We start from the raw sequence: 15,288 nt of genomic DNA, 5'->3' as shown, positions 1-15,288 counted from the left end.
GGTTTGTCCGGGACCGGACAGAGCGGGAGCTGATTTTGGCCACCTTGTTCTCTTTTCCTGAGAGGAAGTTTTTTCCCCACGGGACACCTCGTGGAGAACAACCGAGAGAGAGAGAGAGAGAGCCCGACCCATCTGGGAGCGAGGTGTTCTGCTTTGGGGACTGCCCCTGGGAAAAGGGACTCCTTCACTGCTGGCTGCGAGCACACGGGGCTGAGAGAGCTTTGAACTGCCGGGACAGTTTCTCCCCCCACCTGGGCATTTGGGACTTGGTTTTGTTTCTTCTGAAAGTTTTTGGTTGCACCATTTGTTGTTTATTCACATTTTGTTAATAAAAAGCTGTTTCTTTTCCTTTTCCGCACTTCCACCTGAAGTCTCTTAATTTCTAAGTTGTAATCTTGTTTAACTAAGACCCAGTGCCCTCAGGGGGAGGAGGAGGAGGAAAGGAGACCAAGAGGTGCTGTGGCCACTCAAACTGCAGAGGAACAACCTGTGCCAGTAGCAGCTGCCCCTCTACAGAAGAAATCCAAGACCAAATCAGCTCAGTTAGTGAGGGATGAAGGGGAAGCAGAACCCTCAGAACAGGAGCAAGAGGCAGGGTCAGAGGTAATCACCAGATCCCCATCCCCAGATGAACTGTGAGAGATGTGAAAAGATTTCAGCCTCCAGCTGGGAGAGCCCCTGCTGACCTGGCTGCTCCAGTGCTGGGATATCATGGCCCAGCATATGGAACTAGGTGGGAGTGCAGCCAAGCAACTGGGATCCCTGTCCTGGGATGTTGGGATTGACCAGGGGATTGGGAAGAGGACAGACAGGGGATGAGAGCTGGGTACAGGCTTGGGAATTGCCAGGAGGGCTTTTGAAAGGAGCGTAGGGGAAAGGGATGTCTAAGAACTAGTCCCTCAGGAGAGGGAAGCAGAGAGGCTGAGTTTTCACCCCAACACAAAGGTGTGCAGGGCAGAGCAGAGAATATGCCCACATAAGATTCTTGTGCGTCCGTCTTTGCAGTTCTGACAGGCACTTCTTGTCACAGCCTGTCCTCTCCATTCCAGAATAGGCCCTGGCAACCAAAGAACCAACACCCCACACCATAGTGCAGACCAACCCATGTGCTTTGGGCCCTTTTGTTGTCCTATCCATTCTGACCTATCCTCTCCATTCCGGAATAGCCTCTGGAAACCAAAGAACCAAGCCCCCACCATGTGACAGTTCAACCCCACCCATGTGCCAAGGGCTCCTTTGTGGTGTCACAGCCTGTCCTCTCCATTCTGGAATGGGCCCTGGCAACCAAAGAACCAACGCCCTACAATCCCAAAGTGAAGCCCCACCTTTGTACCATGGGCCCTCTTGCGATGTCACGGCCTATCCCCTCCATTCCAGAATGGCTGCTGGAAACCAAAAAACCAATGTCTCACAGCCCCTAGTGCAGCCCAACCCCTGTGCCATGGGCCCCTCTGTGATGGCACAGCCTGTCCTCTCCATTCTGGAATAGCCCCTGGAAACCGAAGAACCAACACCTCACACCCCCACAGTGCAGCCCCACCTGTCTGCCACGGGACTTTTTGGGATGTCACGGCCTTTCCCCCAGGAAAGAAAGCCTGGAACCTTCGGGTTTCACATGCACTTGGGGGGACACCCTGGGCACTCCATGGGCAGCAAGAGCTTTCTGTCCTGGTCCTTTTTGTCTGGCAGGAATCTTCAGCTGTGTTCAGTTTGGGCAGTCAGACGGGCAATTTCAGCGCAGGGCTCCCGCAAGTGAACGACAGCCCTTCCCTCCAGGAAAGAAACCCCTTACCCTCGGTCTCTTCTCCTGTTCCTTAAAACACAACCTGCAGGGAAACTTTCTGGCATCTCTTCTCTTGGGAATTGGGAAGATAGACCCACTCCCATGTTTAACACCTCAGGCAAAACCACCCTTTGAACACCTTTCCCAACCCTCCCCAACCTTTCCCAAAGCCCAGATTTTACAGGTGTCCTGTAATTCTGGCCCAATCTCACCCAAGCCCACAAACCAGGACAGAAACCTCTCAGCCTCACGCTGCCTCCTTCCCATTGCTGTGCCTTATGTGCAGGCAAAAGACCTTAAAATCAAGTACCCAAAATTCATGGCCTGTTCTTTTTCCCAGAAAAGAAGGCGTGGTGAACTCCCCAGACCAGGGAATTGGAAGATCTCCCCAAAACTCCTTTGGTACACGCTGCAGGGCCAACGATTCCTCTGCTCTGCCCTGTCGGCGCTGCTTTGTCTCATCTGGGTCCCCAGAAACCGTCAGCGAAAGCCGGGGAATAAAATCTCTGAGCAGTTGGTTGGGTTCCAGAGGTGACCCTACTTCATTCAGCACTGAAGGGACACAGGAATTGCTCTCTAACACCTGTACATCAGTTCTCAAAACTTTAAACTCTTTTTACATTTTAGCAGACAAAGGAATTCCTGTCCATTGGCTTACCAGTTCTCTGCAGGAATTCTTATTCTCTCTTCTATTGACTCTTGATTTCTCACTTTGCATGATGCTTAGTCCACAGTTTTTGTCCTTGTCTTGTCTTTTCCCTGGATAGAGAGAGCCTCAGTAACTGTCTGTGTTAGTTTTGTCTTCATCTCTGGTTTCTCTAAGGGTCTTTGTGGTTTTTAAATTCTGCCTTCTTGGTGTCCAGGTCTCAAAAATAGATTTCTCTGCCAGGTCTCTGACCACTGAAATATGGCAGGCCTTAAACTTTTCCTTTGTTTTTCTAACAAATGGCCATGGCCCAGAACTTGTCCATCATCCATTGTCTCTTGCCCCCATTCAATCTCCTACCAGCAGTTTCTCCCCACTGCTGGGTGGGCTCCTTTGTCAAGCACTAGAACTTGTTGGGTAACAGGCCCAGTCCTGTTGCCTATTTTTCATGGGGATCTGCAGGAGGGCATTGAGTCTTCCAGGAGCAAATTGGCAGAGGACCCCAAGCTGGCTTGCAGTGTGGATGTGCTGGAGGGTAGGAAGGCTGTGCAGAGGGACCTGGACAGGCTGGACCTCTGGGCCAAGACCGTGGGTGGAGAGAAGGGCAATGGAGCTGGGCAAGGGTCTGCAGTGCATGGCCTGTGAGGAGCAGCTGAGGGAGCTGGGCTTCTCCAGCCTGGAGAAGAGGAGGCTCGGGGCTGACCTTCTCCCTGTCCACAACTTCCTGCTCCTTCTCCGAGGCAACAGGCAATAGGACAAGAGGACAGGAGGACCTGCCTGTCAGGGGCTGTTTGTCAGGGACAGGAGCAGGACTTTTTGGAGAGAAACAGGGATTAGGTATTGAAATGGGCTGCCCAGGGAGGTGGTGGAGTCACCGTCCCTGGAGGTGTTTAAGCAAAGACTGGCCATGGCACTGAGTGCCGTGCTCTGCTTGACGTGCTGGGGATGGGGCGTAGGCTGGACGCCGGTTGATCTCCCAAGTCTCTGCCAAGCTCAGGGACTCTGGGCTTCTGTGCCACCCCAGCCTTTGGGGACAGCGTGCTGGTGGCTCAGAGGCTCCGTCCTTGCCTTGCCTTGCCCATCTCCTGGCTGCCAGGCAAGGGCCTTGTGACATCACAGCCTCTGTGGAACAGCGCGGGGGCTGAAAAGTGTCAGTGCTGCGTCCCCGTGCCCAGAGCCTGGGCAGAAGTCGGCTGGCAGGGACGGGCAGAGACTGTGCAGAGGTGTCAGCTCGTCCCGCAGCAGCACCATGCCCAGCCAGGGCATCTCCTGGCTCCTCAGGCTCTCGGTGCTCCTGCTCTTGCCTGGCCCACTGGAGCCTTGCAGCCGTGCCACAGGTGCCATTGCTGAGAACCGGGGTTTGCCTTGGATGGCCCCTTGCCAGAAAAGGCAGGAGAGGCTGGAGAGAGGGGAAGGAGGGGGGTCAGGCCGCTGGGATGGTGCCGGCGGGCCGTGAGCCCGAAGCCAGCAAGGCCTTGGGCCCACACGGTGTCAGGGGAGGACTGAGAGCCCCCAGGGAGGAGGAAAGCTGGGCAGGCCCCAAGGCTCCTGGGCCTCTTCCTTGGCAGCCCTTTGGCCAAGGCCCTGAGGCAGAGGTGGGGCTCAGCCCCTGCCCAGCAATGGGGCACAGGCTGAGCCCCAGGGACACCAGACCCAGGCGGCCTGAGCTCTTCTTCCTGCAGCGTCTGCCTGGGGCAGCCCAGCCAGGCCTGAGTCTCTGCAGGAGAGGCCAAGCCCAGCCAGAGAGGGCTCAGCCCTCTGAGGCTGCACTCACTGCAAAGGGAACAAAACATTGGCCCAGAGGACATCCTGCCCCCAAATGGAGAATTGGAAAGGTCAAGAATAAAAAAGTCACCCCCCTCCATTCTTCAAAGAATGTGATTTCTTTGCAGTGGCCGTGCCTGTTGCCAGGGGAGCAGAGCCACAGGCCCAGGAGCCGAGCGACAAGGTCAGGTGCTCTTGTGCTGGCCTGGTGGGCAAGGGCAGGGGATTGCAGGGCTCAGCAATGAAGCATTTCCCTCTTCTCTTTGGAGGGAATGTTGCACTCTGAGGGCATCCATCAGTTTGTGCCTTTGTGATGACAAAAAACTCAGTCTGAGGAACTGCTCAGAGACTTTGGATCTTTGAGCAGCAAAGGGATTTATTGCCGACTTCGGCAGCGAGCGTGGTTCGCACCACAGAGAACTTGCTCGAGAGTTTCACACAATATCGGGGTTGTATACAATTTTCATATATGATTAAATATGATAAATCATATTCATCTGATCACAACATCTATCTATGCATATTAATAATGGGTGGAGGTCAGGCAGAGTTTGGGCAGGACTTCTCTTGGCCCTCAGTTCTGGGAGGGGTTTAGGTGAGTCTGGGGTCTCTGCTCCTCTTCATCAGTTCCCAGTGTCCCCATCCTGGTCCCTCATGTTCCCATTCCATTCCTGGTGTTCCCATTCCCATTGTTCCCATCCCATTCCTGATGTCCCCATTCCCAGTTCCTGCTGTCCCCAACCTGCTCCCAATGTCTCCATTGCTATTCCTGCAATCTCCACCCCATTCCTGATGACCCCAGCCTGCTCCAGGGTCCCCAACCTTCTCCTGGTCATCCCATCCTGCTCCTGGTGTCCCCATCCCTTTCCCCATTGTCTCCTGGTGTTCCCATTTCAATTCCTGATGTCTGCAACCTACTCCCAGTGTCCCCATCCCTGTCCCCAATGTCCCCATCCCAGCCCCCCTGTCCCCATTCCCATTCCTGGTTCCCACAGAGGAACTGCCGGATGCCGGAGGAGGAGCCAGGATTTCTTGCCCAAAGCAGGAGATTTTCACACCCAAATTAAAGTCTCAGGAATAATTGTGGTCCTGGGTTTCACACGGGAAAAAGCAGGAAGTTGATCCATGGGGAAGAGCCGCAGGGGGGCCGGGGTGGGTGGGAGCAGCGGGATGAGCTCTGCCAGCAGCTCCTGCCTTTCCACAGGGAGAGGGAAGGGGCGGATCCAGCTCCGGGATCGCTCAGGTTGTGATTCCTGCTGGGATGAGAGCGGGGAAAGGAGTCACCATGTCCCTGTTCCCAACCCAGGGGATGGAGCCGGCTGTGGAGCCCAGGGAGAGTAGGAACTGCTCTGGAATCCCACCTGATCCTGCTCTGTCCAACCTATCCCAATCCCACTCCGTCCATCCCACCCCAATCCCAGTCCAGAATCCAGCCCTGATCCCAGTCCACAATTCCACCTGATCCCACTCTGGAATCCTGCCCTGAGCTGCAATCCCCTTCCAATCCCGCTCCAGCCATTAGGCCCCCATTCCCCTCTGGAATCCCGGCATCCATCCTGGGATCCCTGCACAGAGGATCTGGATCCACACACGCTGCTGGGACTCACTGGTGGGCGCGGGGTCGTATCCATTCCCCTCCCTCTTCCCTATGGAAAGAAAGTGGGATCAGCACCCGTGGCACAGGATCCCCGGAATGCTGCCGGGCGGATCCGTGCCCCTTGCCGACCCCCATCCTGGGAGTTACCGGATCGGAGCTTCCAGACACCGACTGCCACGAGGCCGATGATGATGATGATGGCAGCGATGACGGACACAGTGTCCTAGTTAGAACAGCTGGGACCGATTCCTCACTGGATGGGTGTAGCCCAAAAGTGTGTATTCTATGGCCTTCCATGCCATTTTCCCAGGAACTGTTGGTGGGGGGGGGGGGCGGGTGGGGGGGTTTAGAGGTGGGGGGGGTGTCCCTGTCCTCATACCCTTTTATGGAATTCCCCGCTCTGAGAATCCTCATACCCTTTTATGGAATTCCCCGCTCTGAGGGAACGAACTGAGCATCCTTTTATGGAATTCCCCGCTCTGAGGGGAGGACTGGGCATTCCTGCCTGAACTGGAGAATATATAAACCTGGACTTTCGGAACCTTTCCACCACTCGTGGGATCGGGAGGAAGGCTACAGCTCACCACTCTCAACCAGACTGAGACCACCACCCTCAACTGGACTGCAATCACCACTTTTGACCAGACTGCAACAGCTCTCCCACCAGCAGGATTTTTTCCCCTCTCCCTTTACTTTGGACTCGGGGAGGGGCCCAAGGAAAACCACTTTGTTCATGCTCCAGGGTGCTGGGTTATACATTTGGGTTTTGTGGGTGAAAACCAAATGGTTTGTCTGTATAACCAGACTTATTGGGCAAGGGGGGCCCAAGGGGGGCCCAAGGGGGGCCCAAGGGGGCTGGTCCAGGGGGGGAAGGGCTGCAGGGGGCGGATCCCGGAGGAGGAAACCCGCCAAAAGCGGCGGCCCAGCCGAGGGAGGAGCCGAGCGGGAGCACAAAGAAGAGCAGCCAAAAGGTCCTGGCGGTCGCTGGGCAATGGTGGGGGGGCGAGAGCGGTTTGGGGGCCCCCATGAGAGCCGGGGGGGAACCCCGGTAGCCGCGGAGTGGGGAGAGCGGAGAGGGGCGATCCCGGAGCTGGGGGACCCCCGGAATGCTGGAGGGGGGGAGCAGAGAGGGAGCGCCGGGCCCCTTAAGCGGGGGTCCCGGAGAGGGGGAAGGCCTTGGAGTGTGGAGAGGAGGGGGGGCCTTGAGGCGGGGTGGGAGCCGAGAGCGCCAAGAGGTTTGCGAGGGTGGGAGCCGAGAGAGGAGGGCCGACCGGTCTCGGGAGGCAGAGTGGGGAGAAGTGAGCCCTGGGACCCCCCTGGCAACACTCAAGGGGACCCCGGAGAGTGGGAACCCCCCGGAGCCGCGGGACCCCCGGCAGCCCGGAGAAGGGGGACCCCCAATGCAGGCAGAAGTGCCATCAGGGCAGACAGGGGGGACACCCCTAACCCCAGAGAGCAGAGAGGGGGAACTCCTGGGAGGGGTTTTTGGGCTGAATGTTGGTGTTTTGGGGGTTTTTATGGACACAAGATGCCTGGTGAGTCCTAGAACTAGACTTGGGCAGGAGGAACCCCCAAGGCAACGCATTCACCCCTTGTTTTTACCCCCATCAGGATTTCTGCTTCCCAAAGCTTGGGCGGATGGAGAAGGAGGCTGCGAGGAAGAGGAAGATGCCTTGGGCCCCCCTGGCAGGTGAGGAGGAAGTCAGTGTCCCTTTGGGTGGGTCTTCTGTCTTTTGTGGCCGTCCTGCCGGGGCCAGAGTTGGGGGGATGTCCTTGGGCTTCCCTGTGGGCCGGAGGCAAATCCCCTGCGTGTCCGTGTTGGTTCCTGCCCCAGGCCCCGAGGTGAGGCCGGAGAGCGCAGAGGACAAATCCCCCCGGCAGAGCCTGGTGGGAGAGGCCCTTTTTAAGGGCTCCCCGGCGCAGGAAGGCAGCGGGGAGGAAAAGGGCCGGAGATGCCCCCGCAGGAGGGGCTCCAAAGCCAGCCCAGGGGGCTGTGAGGAGGAAAGAGCCAGCGTGTGCCGGGAAGGCGGCCGGAGCTTGAGGCGGAGCTGCGAGCTGGTGGTCCCTGAGCAGCCTCCCAGCAGGGAAAAGCCCTTCAGGTGCTTGGAATGTGGGAAGAGCTTCAGGAAGAGATCCAACCTCCTGAGGCACCAGCACGTCCACAGTGGGGAACGGCCCTACACGTGTGGGGAATGCGGGAAGAGCTTCAATGACCGCTCCACCCTTCGCAACCACCGTCGCATCCACAGTGGGGAACAGCCCTACACGTGTGGGGAGTGTGGGAAGAGCTTCAAACTGAGCTCCCACCTTCTCAGCCACCAGATGATCCACAGTGGGGAACGGCCCTACACGTGTGGGGAGTGTGGGAAGAGCTTCAGGCACAGCTCCACCCTCCGCAACCACTCTCGCATCCACAGTGGGGGAAGGCCCTACACGTGTGGGGAGTGTGGGAAGAGCTTCAAACGGAGCTCCAGCCTGCTCCGACACCAGATGATCCACAGTGGGGGAAGGCCCTACACATGTGAGGAATGTGGGAAGAGCTTCAATCAGATCTCCCACTTGCTCCGACACCAGATGATCCACAGTGGGGAAAGGCCCTACACATGTGAGGAATGTGGGAAGAGCTTCAATCAGAGCTTCAACCTGCTCCGACACCAGATGATTCACAGTGGGAACGGCCCTACACGTGTGGGGAGTGTGGGAAGAGCTTCAGGGACAGCTCCAGCCTTTGCAAACACCGTTGCATCCCCACCAGGGAATGGCCCTACAAGTGCTTGGAATGTGGGAAGAGCTTCAGCACAAGCACCAAGCTGCTCAGCCACCAGCACATCCACACTGGGGAACAGCCCTAAACGTGTAGGGAATGTGGGACAGCTCCACCCTCTACACCCACCTTCGCATCCACATCAGGGAGAGGCCTCACAAGTGTGGGGAGTGTGGGAAGAGCTTCAGGGACAGCTCTGCCTTGACCTCCCACCAACGGACCCACCGGTAAGAGAAGCCCCGAGTGCCCCGACTGCGGGAAGAGCTTCGGCCGCTGCTCCAACTCCATCAGCCATGGGAGGACCCGCGTTGGATGATCCACAGGGACCCCCATTGGGCACAGCCCTGGTGTGCTGGTTTAAAGGTAAACCAGCAGGGGAAATGACAGCGGTGACACCTAGAATGGGATGGAACACCTGGAATGGGAATGAGAATGCCTGGAATGGGAATGGAGACATCAGGAATGGGATAGGGACAATAGCAATGGGATGGGAACACCAGGAATGGAAATGGGAACACCTGGAATGGGAATGGGGACATGGGGAGCAAACTGGGGACACTAGGAATGGGAATGGGGGCAGCAGGAATGGGAATGGGGACACGTGGAATGGGGAAGGAACACCTGGAATGGGAATGGGAACACCTGGAATGGAAATGGGGACACCAGGAATGGGAACACCTGGAATTGGAATGGAGACACCTGGAATGGGAACACCTGGAATGGAAATGGGAACACCTGGAATGGGAATGGGAACACCTGGAATGGAAATGGGAACACCAGGAATGGAAATGTGGACACCTGGAACTGGAATGGAAACACCTGGAGTGGGAACACCTGGAATGGGAATGGGAACACCTGGAATGGAAATGGGGACACCTGGAATTGGAATGGAGACACCTGGAATGGGAACACCAGTAATGGGAATGGGAACACCTGGAATGGAAATGGGGACACGAGGAATGGGAATGGGAACACCAGGAATTGGAATGGAGACACCTGGAATGGGAATGGGAACACCTGGAATGGAAATGGGGACACCAGGAATGGGAATGGGGACACCTGGAACTGGAATGGAAACACCTGGAGTGGGAACACCTGGAATGGGAATAGGAACACCTGGAATGGGAATGGGGACACCAGGAATGGGAATGGGAACACCTCGAACTGGAATGGAAACACCTGGAGTGGGAACACCTGGAATGGGAATAGGAACACCTGGAATGGGAATGGGGACACCAGGAATGGGAATGGAAATACCTGGAATGGGAATGGGAACACCTGGAATGGAAATGGGGACACCTGGAATGGGAATGGGGACACCAGGAATGGGAATGGAAACACCTGGAATGGGAATGGGAACACCTGGAATGGGAATGGAAACACCTGGAATGGGAATGGGGACACCAGGAATGGAAATGGGGACACCAGGAATGGGAATGGGGACAACTGGAATGGGAATGGGAACATTGGGAATGGGAATGGGAACATCGGGAGCAGGTTGGGGACACCAGGAATGGGAATGGGATCACCTGGGATTGGAATGGGAATACCTGGAATGGGAATGGGAACATTGGGAGCAGACTGGGGACACCAGGAATTGGAATGGGGACACCTGGAATGAGAATGGGAACACCTGGAATGGGAATGGGGACACCAGGAATGGAAATGGGGACACCAGGAATGGGAATGGGGACACCTGGAATGGGAATAGGGAAAACAGAGGTGGGATGGGAACACCTGGAATGGGAATGGGGACAATAGGAATAGAAATGGAGACACCTGGAATATGAATGGGAACACCAAGAACTGGGAATGGGGAAAACAGAAGTGGGATGGGAACATCAGGAATGGGAGGAGCGACAATAGGAATGGGAATGGAGACACCTAGAATGGGATGGAACACCTGGAAAGGGAATTGGAACACATGGAATGGGAATGGGAACTCCTGGAATGGGAATGGGGACACCGGGAATGGGGACAATAGGAATGGGATGGGAACAACTAGAACGGGATGGGAACACCTGGAACAGGAATGCAAACCCGTGGAATGGGAATGGGAACAGCCGGGCCCGGGCTGTGTCCCTGGGGAAACAGGAGGCCAGGCCCAAAAGAGTTAACTAAGAAATTTGGGCCTGCTAACAAGCTACCAACATCCAAGACCATCTGTGCTCATTCTGTTCTACTGACTGGAGCAAAGCTTCAGAGAATAGTACAGGAACATGTCCTAGGCCTCGAGGGGATAAATTAGAGAGACAACAGGGTCAGGGAGACATTGGAATAGGAGGAATAGGCCGGGAGCCAGGGCTTTTTCCAAGCTTCAGTGAGCGGGTCAAGAAGAATGGAAGAGAAGGAAGGTCAAGCTGAGGAAGATGAGTTGAAGCCCCCAGAGCCATGGAGGAAGAGTGGAAGTACCCTCAGGATTGAGGGCCAAGAGAAACACCGCCCCAAGCCCCGCCTCAGCTCCACCTCTACTCCGCCTATTATTAATATGCATCGATAGATGTTGTAATCACTTGAATATGCATTTAATCCCAGCTGAAGATTGTAGAAAAATGCTGATTTTGTGTGAAGCCTTCGAGCAAGTTTGTCCAGTGCCAGCTGGCTTGCTCCCAACGTTGAATAAACAAATACCTTGCTGCTTAAAGATAAAAAAGTCTCTGAGCAGTTTCTGGGACCGATTTTTCGGATTCACCAAGAAGGCCAAAAATGTCCTCTCCTGAACCCAAATGACTCAGATGAATTCCTTTGGTATATAAAGGTATATAAAGGCATATAAAAGGTACATAAAGATATATAAATGTGTCCGTAACCAACATAAAAATGGAGCTCTGTAATGTATTATGATTGACTTATAAAAGTTGTGATAGAACTGTAAAAGAAGAGGTGTGATGCCTCAGAGCTTTTTGGGCTGCCCAGGGAGGTGGTGGAGTCACCGTCCCTGGAGGTGTTTAAGCAAAGACTGGCCATGGCACTGAGTGCCGTGCTCTGCTTGACGTGCTGGGGATGGGGCGTAGGCTGGACGCCGGTTGATCTCCCAAGTCTCTGCCAAGCTCAGGGACTCTGGGCTTCTGTGCCACCCCAGCCTTTGGGGACAGCGTGCTGGTGGCTCAGAGGCTCCGTCCTTGCCTTGCCTTGCCCATCTCCTGGCTGCCAGGCAAGGGCCTTGTGACATCACAGCCTCTGTGGAACAGCGCGGGGGCTGAAAAGTGTCAGTGCTGCGTCCCCGTGCCCAGAGCCTGGGCAGAAGTCGACTGGCAGGGACGGGCAGAGACTGTGCAGAGGTGTCAGCTCGTCCCGCAGCAGCACGATGCCCAGCCAGGGCATCTCCTGGCTCCTCAGGCTCTCGGTGCTCCTGCTCTTGCCTGGCCCACTGGAGCCTTGCAGCCGTGCCACAGGTGCCATTGCTGAGAACCGGGGTTTGCCTTGGATGGCCCCTTGCCAGAAAAGGCAGGAGAGGCTGGAGAGAGGGGAAGGAGGGGGGTCAGGCCGCTGGGATGGTGCCGGCGGGCCGTGAGCCCGAAGTCAGCAAGGCCTTGGGCCCACCCGGTGTCAGGGGAGGACTGAGAGCCCCCAGGGAGGAGGAAAGCTGGGCAGGCCCCAAGGCTCCTGGGCCTCTTCCTTGGCAGCCCTTTGGCCAAGGCCCCCAGGCAGAGGTGGGGCTCAGCCCCTGCCCAGCAATGGGGCACAGGCTGAGCCCCAGGGACACCAGACCCAGGCGGCCTGAGCTCTTCTTCCTGCAGCGTCTGCCTGGGGCAGCCCAGCCAGGCCTGAGTCTCTCCAGGAGAGGCCAAGCCCAGCCAGAGAGGGCTCAGCCCTCTGAGGCTGCACTCACTGCAAAGGGAACAAAACATTGGCCCAGAGGACATCCTGCCCCCAAATGGAGAACTGGAAAGGTCAAGAATAAAAACGTCACCCCCCTCCATTAGTCAAGAAATCTTCAGACCTCTTTCCTAAAAGCATCCAACACTCGGGTCACCCAGTTTTGTCTCTGACAAGGCTTTGCAGGGGCTGCTTGGGAAAGGGAAGCCCTGGGTCCCCAGTGCAGATGGTGGGGCTGCACTCTGGGGGGGTCGGCCTTTGGCTCTTGGCTTCCAGGGGCCCCCAGGAGTCAGTGAGCCGGGCTGGGGACGAGGGGCAGGACTGGTTGGGATTGCCTCTGGGGCCTGGCCCAGAAAATGGAAGTTGATATCGATAAAGAGGGTATAATTTTGGTTGCAAGGTAAAACAAACAGGTTTATTAATGCTAACAAGCAAAAGCGGCCAGCCGGGCGACCGGGGAGACCCTTGCTCCACCACAGTCCGCAAAATGGGGAACCCAAACAGCAACAATTATACCCTTTGTTGACACCACCCCCCAAAGTCATGTTCATAGTCCATTGGTGGGAGGTTTGCGGGCTGCTCCCTGCTTGGTTCCTCTTTCGCGGGCAGATCTGTGGTTGGCTCCTCCACTCGCGGGCATCTGCCGTTGCTGAGGGGCTTCCACCAATGATTTTAAAGTCATTAGTCCCTATGAGGCCGTGGTCCTGGAATTTTCCATCGGGAGATGTCATCTAATCATAGGACTCCTCGTGGCTTGCCCCTCCATATTAGTCCATATCAATATGCCTGTAATCAAACAGCTCCAAAAAACACTGAGTCACTCTGCGTTGTGTTCTACAGCATACAAACTTGTGGTTAGATATTTCATAATCAGTCAACTCATGACTCTTAACAATGTGGTTAGTAAAATACAGCAACTTTATTAACCCCTTTGAGCAGCAAATTTCCTGGGTTTACTTATAACACCAACAGCTAGAATTTTTTACCGAATGGAGTGCCAGTTGTGCTACAGGAGTTGCAAAACCTAGGCAGAAAGGACACCCTCTCTTTGGTGTTTCTGTTGACATGCTCATGGGTTTTGGTCAGTACAACACTGCATATTTGCAAAATCAGTTTCCAAATGAGGTATTAAAAACTAGTCAGGAATTGGCTTATAAGTCATTGCTTATGATAAGGGATGCAAAGTCAAGACTCCCATGTATTTCAATTGAGCAAGGACCCTCGGAACCGTACGATCAATTTGTAGATCGTTTAAATGAGTCAATAGATTCAGATCCAGACATAGATGATAACATGAAAGCAAAATTCTTAAACATGCTGGCCTATTATAATGCTAATGAAAATGCAAAACAGGTTTTGGGTACACTACTTAGGAGTCCCACTACAGCCCAGTTTTTAGAAGCTGCTGAAAACATGGTCCAACAAGAGAAAGCAGCCTATTCAGCTGATGCTACAACTGCAGCTATAAAACCCCTTTTGTCTGTGGAGACTGACACTTCTTCAGATTCAGACATAAGTTCTGATGATGATGAAGAAAATAATGCTGGAGTTTAGAACAAATCAGCAACATTCCCAGAATTTTTTCAGAATTATTAAATAATAGAATTAGTATAGTGGAGTTTGTTATAGAATAAAGCTGTTATAAGTTTAGAATTATTAACATAAGAGTATTTAGTAAAGAAATCAGTGCTTTAAGAATTTTTAACACACTTTCGCACAAAGAAAAGGGGGAAAAGAGAGATATCAGTTTTCCTCTATTGACTTGCAAAAGTGTTTCATATGTTTTAAGTTTTTTGGACACAGGTGTTCTCTGATTATCTGCACATAAATGAAACCCTGGAAAGAAGCTGGTTCTTCAAAACAAGGCTGATGTTGTTGCTGTTGTAGGTAACAGTGAATTACCAAAAGGGCACAGTATTCAGTCTTATTGAGAGCACAATTTATGAGCACAATTTTTTGATATTTCTAAAGCACATAAGTAAGTTAGGAAGCACATAATTATAGAGGTTTAGAATTCAAGAAAGTGTGTTGTGTGAACTTTAGATTATTCACTATATATTAGTAAAAGAAAGTTTATCTATTTGGTTAAGAAGCTTTAACATCATAAGGTACTAAAGAATTATAACTTTTTAGCTCATAAAACACAGTGATATGGAATTCAAAAGTATGATTGTGTGAATGGTTGACAGTGGCCACTGTGAGAGTTTGTATGTTTGCATGTGTGTGTGAATGCATGACGATTAATGTGTTTTGATCCATCAAATACACAAACATCTTCAAATACAGAAGACACATAACAAAAATAAATGGAGTTCCATTTCCAGAAGTGTTTTATACTGAATAAAGATTTTTCAAGAATAAATCCTATATTTAGAAAAGCACTTTTAAGAAAATTTAAGAGCACAAACCTTCAAGTTATTAAGTTGTTAAGTTTGTTAATGTACTATTATTGTTATATGTAATCATGTTTGTTGATATGTTATTGGTACAAAAAGGAGTATTACAGAAATGCAAATCAAATTGTTCAAGAACAAAAAAGGGGATTTGTCGTAAGGCAAAAATTGTGTGAACAATTTTCTTTACATTTCTGTGTGTTTCACCTTAGCATGGTTGGGTGCAGATAGTAAAAAATGCTGCACCACTAATATGGCTGCAGGCCTTGTGCCAAGATGCCAAGGAGGAGTTTTTGGCAGGTGAATAAAGTTTTCTCAACTCCTATGACCACCTGTTGTGGTCCAATTAGCAGTGAACAGCAGAGCATGTTTTCCTTATGTAACCAATGTAGTGTGAACAAGAAGCTGAGCGTCATGAGCACTATATAATCTGTCTTTCTCCTAATAAATCCGACATTTGCCTGATCATATTGACCCTGGAGCAATCTGTCCATACCCTTCCATCGACACCCATTCCCATTG

The 15,288-nt window shown here is 53.2% G+C and overlaps 2 protein-coding genes across 2 annotated transcripts in view; one reads left to right on the top strand and one right to left on the bottom strand.

Moving 5' to 3' along the window:
• LOC127464165 (uncharacterized) overlaps positions 1 to 15,288 on the bottom strand; it is a 348,813-nt gene that overhangs the window by 68,753 nt on the left and 264,772 nt on the right. The window contains exon 5 of the mRNA XM_051774361.1: positions 8,951 to 8,969. The gene's annotated coding sequence lies outside the window, so the exon portion shown is untranslated. The remainder of the gene's footprint in view (positions 1 to 8,950; positions 8,970 to 15,288) is intronic.
• The window catches only part of LOC127464177 (killer cell lectin-like receptor subfamily B member 1C), a 61,108-nt gene that overhangs the window by 18,542 nt on the left and 27,278 nt on the right, over positions 1 to 15,288 (top strand). The gene's annotated exons all lie outside the window — the stretch shown is intronic.

The sequence above is a fragment of the Manacus candei genome, unplaced genomic scaffold, assembly GCF_025592945.1.
Source record: "Manacus candei isolate 608988 ecotype Guabito, Panama unplaced genomic scaffold, ASM2559294v1 h1tg000197l, whole genome shotgun sequence".
NCBI classification, from domain to species: Eukaryota; Metazoa; Chordata; class Aves; order Passeriformes; family Pipridae; genus Manacus; species Manacus candei.
This window is presented reverse-complemented; position numbering and strand designations above follow the sequence as displayed.